Source organism: Lates calcarifer, linkage group LG1 (genome assembly GCF_001640805.2).
Source record: "Lates calcarifer isolate ASB-BC8 linkage group LG1, TLL_Latcal_v3, whole genome shotgun sequence".
Classification (NCBI taxonomy): Eukaryota; Metazoa; Chordata; class Actinopteri; family Centropomidae; genus Lates; species Lates calcarifer.
This window is the reverse complement of record NC_066833.1, coordinates 12,559,735-12,565,607: the sequence shown is the minus strand read 5'-3', so window position 1 is coordinate 12,565,607 and position 5,873 is coordinate 12,559,735. Positions and strand designations below refer to the sequence as shown.

General features: G+C 35.2%; 2 long non-coding RNA genes across 2 annotated transcripts in view; one reads left to right on the top strand and one right to left on the bottom strand.

Moving 5' to 3' along the window:
* Positions 1-532, top strand: part of LOC127142401 (uncharacterized) — a 14,986-nt gene extending 14,454 nt beyond the window's left edge. The window contains exon 3 of the long non-coding RNA XR_007813141.1: positions 413-532. This is a non-coding gene — a long non-coding RNA (uncharacterized LOC127142401). The remainder of the gene's footprint in view (positions 1-412) is intronic.
* A 784-nt stretch (positions 533-1,316) lies between these two features.
* On the bottom strand, positions 1,317-5,644 carry LOC127142397 (uncharacterized). The gene is made up of 3 exons (XR_007813093.1): positions 5,336-5,644; positions 4,209-4,272; positions 1,317-3,991 (listed from the first exon to the last, which is right to left on the bottom strand). It is a non-coding gene; the product is annotated as an uncharacterized LOC127142397 (long non-coding RNA).
* Positions 5,645-5,873: the final 229 nt, after the last annotated feature.

The window sequence follows — 5,873 nt, the reverse complement described above, 5'->3', positions numbered from 1 at the left end:
GGCGTCAAAAACGCTCAAAAAATGTCATAGTATAGCATGGCGTCAAAAACGGTCAAAAAATGTCATAGTTTAGTATGGCGTCAAAAACGCTTAGAAAATGTCGTAGTATACTAAGGCGTCAAAAACGCTCAAAAAATGTCATAGTATACTAAGGTGTCAAAAACGGTCAAAAAATGTCATAGTATACTAAGGTGTCAAAAAACGGTCAAAAAATGTCATAGCATAGTAAGGCTTCAAAAATTGTTAAAAAATGGCCAAAAAATTTCATAGTTTAGTATGGCGTCAAAAATGGCCAAAAAATGTCATAGTATAGTATGGCGTCAAAATTGCAATATTTTGTAATATTTGTAACAAAGTTTCAGGACTTGAAAGTTTGGAAGGTTTCTGTGATTAGCATGTTCTGTCTCTGCAGGAGGGGGACGAGAGGACTGCATTGCTTGAAGAGGACAATAAAAGTAATAAAAAAGTAGAAATGTTCTTAGAGATGTATTAATGTGTCATCTGTCATTGTTGTGGTTTGTTAAATCTTGTCTGGAACAGAATTAATAAAATTTTGTAGCTTCACTTTTGAGTTGACTTTCTCTATTTTTGAATTAATATCACAAAAATGATTTTGTAATGCAGAAATGCCAACTCTATTTTCACCTGGCATTTAAATTTTATAATTGAGGTTAGAAAGTCTAATCTAAAAGTGGCTAGAAAGCCATAACCCTAACCCCTAACCCTAACCTCTGATTAAAGACCATAACCCTAACCCTAACATCTGGCTAAAAGTGGCTAGAAAGCCATAACCCTAGCCCTACCCCCTGGCTACACGTGGGTTAAAAGAAACCTGTAACCCTAACCCTAACCTCTGGCTAAAAGTGGCTAGAAAGCCATAACCCTAGCCCTACCCCCTGGCTACAAGTGGGTTAAAAGAAACCTGTAACCCTAACCCTACCCCCTGGCTACAAGTGGGTTAAAAGAAACCTGTAACCCTAACCCTAACCTCTGGCTAAAAGTGGCTAGAAAGCCATAACCCTAGCCCTACCCCCTGGCTACAAGTGGGTTAAAAGAAACCTGTAACCCTAACCCTAACCTCTGACTAAAGGCCGTAACCCTAACCCCTCTGGCTAAGAATATTCACTTTCATGCAATATTGATAACAGACCAACAAAATATTCAGTGTTCAGAAGTATTTATTTGAGTAAGGCTAACAACAGGAAAATTCAGTGTTGCAGCAGCAAAAATAGAAAAAGGCATGTTACAAACAAGAAAAAATACAAAGTGAGTTCACATATTACAATATATGCAAAGTATAAACAATAAGAACAGTATAAACAGGACTACATAGTATTATTTATAGTATATAGTACAGCAAAATACCAAAATTAAATGGCAAACACAAAATCAAAGATAATCCACACTGTGTAGACGGGTGTGTGTGTGTGTGGAAAACAAATGTAAGATGCTGTTTTAAGACAGTTCCTTTGTCTTCAGCTGCATGTCACAATAAAGTAAGGCGTCAAAAAATGTCATAGTATAGTAAAGGGGTCAAAAATGGTCAAAAAACATCACGGTATAGTAAGATGTCCAAAACCATCATAAAATGTCATAGTATAGTAAGGGGTCCAAAACCATCATAAAACGTCATAATATAGTAAGGGGCCAAAAAATGTCATAGTATAAAAAGGCATGTTACAAGCAAGAAAAAATACAAATTAAGTTAACATTACAATATATGCAAAGTATAAACAATATGAACAGTATTAATAGAACTATATAGTACCATATATATTATATTGTACAGTATTAGATTGGATTTGAGTACTGATCTTGCACTGTTTGAAAAAGCAAAATACCAAAATGAAATGGCAAACACAAAATCAAAGATAATCCACACTGTAGAGGGGTGTGTGTGTGTGTGTGTGTGAATATGCGTGTCTGTGGAAAACAAATGTAAGATGCTGTTTTAAGACAGTTCCTTTGTCTTCAGCTGCATGTCACAATAAAGTAAGGCGTCAAAAAATGTCATAGTATAGTAAAGGGGTCAAAAAACGTCACGGTATAGTAAGATGTCCAAAACCATCATAAAACGTCATAATATAGTAAGGAGTCAAAAAATGTCATAGTATAGTAAGGCATGAAAAACTGTTATAGTGTAGTAAGGGGCCAAAAAATGTCATAGTATAAAAAGGCATGTTACAAGCAAGAAAAAATACAAATTAAGTTAACATTACAATATATGCAAAGTATAAACAATATGAACAGTATTAATAGAACTATATAGTACCATATATATTATATTGTACAGTATTAGATTGGATTTGAGTACTGATCTTGCACTGTTTGAAAAAGCAAAATACCAAAATGAAATGGCAAACACAAAATCAAAGATAATCCACACTGTAGAGGGGTGTGTGTGTGTGTGAATATGCGTGTCTGTGAAAAACAAATGTAAGATGCTGTTTTAAGACAGTTCCTTTGTCTTCATCTGCATGTCACAATAAAGAAAGGAGTCAAAAAATGTCATAGTATAGTAAAGGGGTCAAAAATGGCCAAAAAACGTCACGGTATAGTAAGATGTCCAAAACCATCATAAAACGTCATAATATAGTAAGAAGTCAAAAAATGTCATAGTATAGTAAGGCATGAAAAACTGTTATAGTGTAGTAAGGGGCCAAAAAATGTCATAGTATAAAAAGGCATGTTACAAGCAAGAAAAAATACAAATTAAGTTAACATTACAATATATGCAAAGTATAAACAATATGAACAGTATTAATAGAACTATATAGTACCATATATATTATATTGTACAGTATTAGATTGGATTTGAGTACTGATCTTGCACTGTTTGAAAAAGCAAAATACCAAAATGAAATGGCAAACACAAAATCAAAGATAATCCACACTGTAGAGGGGTGTGTGTGTGTGTGTGTGAATATGCGTGTCTGTGGAAAACAAATGTAAGATGCTGTTTTAAGACAGTTCCTTTGTCTTCAGCTGCATGTCACAATAAAGTAAGGAGTCAAAAAATGCCATAGTATAGTAAGGCATGAAAAACTGTTACAGTATAGTAAGGGGTCCAAAACCATCATAAAACGTCACAATATAGTAAGGGGTCAAAAAATGTCATAGTATAAAAAGGCATGTTACAAGCAAGAAAAAATACAAAGTGAGTTAACATTACAATATATGCAAAGTATAAACAATATGAACAGTATAAACAGGACTATATAGTATTATATACATTATATTGTGCAATATTAGATTGGATTTGAGTACTGATATTGCACTGTTTGAAATAGCAAAATACCAAAATTAAATGGGAAACACAAAATCAAAGATAATCTATAGAGGTGTGTGTGTGTGAATATGTGTCTGTGGAAAACAAATGTAAGATTCTGTTTTAAGACAGTTCCTTTGTCTTCAGTTGCATGTCACAATAAAGTAAGGTGTCAAAAAATGCCATAGTATAGTAAGGCATGAAAAACTGATATAGTATAGTAAGGGGTCAAACACCATCATAAAACACCATAGTATAGTAAGGAGTCAAAAATGTCATAGTATAGTAAGGCATGAAAAACTGTGAAAATTTTAGTAAAATAATCTATTAAATTATCCTTAATAAAGTCATTTCAGTAGAATAAGAAATATTAGGAAAGGTAAAAACTGTCTCTCATATGTTTGAAGTTTCAATTTCATTGAAATTGGGGGCAGAGACAGAGAGAGGAAGACAGGGAGCTGATGTTTAAATTCTACATTTTCTTTGAACTATACATTCATGAACTATGAAAATATATTTGAATAATGAGTTATGTCTTTTTGTGACAAATTAAACTATTCAGACTTCAGATCAATTACTGAAGATATATAATTTCATGTCAGTGCTCTGTGTTGGACAGTTGATGTTAAACTGTTTGTGAATTACCTGGAAGCCTCAGTCCTGATCTCAAATAACTTCTTCATTGTACAAAGACTCTCTGTGATCGAGGATAAAGTGGTGAACCTGGAGGAAATAAAAAGAGAAATATACAAAGGAAAAATATCAATACATCATGTACACTACTGTGAAAAGCATAATAAAAACTTTAATTAGTTATTATTATATTCAATTCTAAACTTATTAAATACCAAGGATTTAAACAAGAACACTATTACTAGCATTCATAATTCAGCTCATCAACACATTTTTCTCAGACTGGGTAAATCTTTAGGACACATACCTGTTTGGTCTGAAAGGTGAGAGCTGGTGTTCCTGTCCAGGCTGCAGCAGCTGAAGGAGTAAACCTGGAAAACACAAGTACAACACTTGAAAAACAAATAACATTACCAATAAAAAAAGTGCACCTCCAAAACTTGAGCACTGTAGAAGAATACAACACTGAAAACCTAGCACTAGAACCTTGACAATCAGAGTTTTGAGGTGAATAAATTGTTACTAGAATATGACTTTATTGATCTCAGAGAGATCTAGTTTTCAAGCTTGTGTGTAACACAAAATTGAGCTCAATAAAGTCTCAAGTTATCACCAACAAATGTCTAATCAATAATATATACAATAAGGGAGCAATGGGTGGCTATGGACGGGCAGATTGCTACTACATAGATACAAAGACACACAAAACGACAAAGAGACTAACTGAACCGCAAGATGATCACAATGAGAAGCTTAAATGCTACACTGAAACACAAAATGGCCTACAAGAAACGTTAAATGCCCCGGAATAGACACAAAACAACAAACATGCAATACTATGTTGAACAACCACAAAGAAGCTGAACATAAGTTGATGTAAAACAGTCACCCAGAAACGTAAAACGATGCCATACCACCACAAATAGACGCAAAATGATCACATCGACATCATAATCGGCCATAAACTGACTTAAAGAAAGCCCCAAAGACAGACAAGGCTAATGCTAACGCTCAAAGCTAATGCTAGCGTTCGAAACTAATGCTAATGCTAACATCCACGTGTAAAGTACACAAGCAGAGATGCATAATTATATAAAATGACCACAAACAGCAAAAAGCCGATGACAAAGACGTGTTAAACCACCATAAACTGATTTAAAATGATAAGGATGGAACACAAAATGAGATGTAAAATGTCGGTAAAGTGAAAACAAATACTAACAGGGATTTACACCGATTATCAGATGTCCATTGTGTTCTCATCAATCTACAACTCATGCCAGGGACGCCTCAGTCACAGAAACACAAACAAACTCTTACCCACGCGGTATAAAGGACTGAAATTGAATCAAACATATCATTGCAAGGTAATGCTAATGCTAGCGGTCGCCACTGATGCTAACGCTCTCCGATAACGCTAACGCTAGCCGCTACCTGTTTGCCTTATTTCGCGCTGCAGGTGTGTTCGGCGTCCAGTCTCACTCGTGTTAAACAAAAACTGCAGCTCCTGTGTTTGTTTTAGCATCCAGACATCTTCATTAACGTGAAAAAACTGCTCCAGAGTTTGTATTAGCATCCACACCTCTTCGGTTACGACGTTTTCTAACAGTAGTAGCAAACAGAAGCAATGATTCAAACTTGGTTTAAATCTGTTTACCTACTTCCTTTCTCCGCCTCTCTGCGCTCCCCGGAAGTCTATGGCCAATGAGAAGACACGTCGCGACCAGTGACGACATACGTCAGCTCGCATTTGTAGGAAAACGCTGATTGGCCGGCCCATTCTGGTCCGCCTAGCAACCGCCTCTGATTGGTCTTAAAATACATCCACTGTTTCCTGTCAAACTGGACATGAGCCACACGTAATTTGTAAAAGCCAAGCTGATGAGCATGCGCCTGTAACACATATGTTTAATGTTGTTAGCTACAGCAGCTTTATAGCCCGTGATAATTTGTTTAAGGGTCTGAAACATAC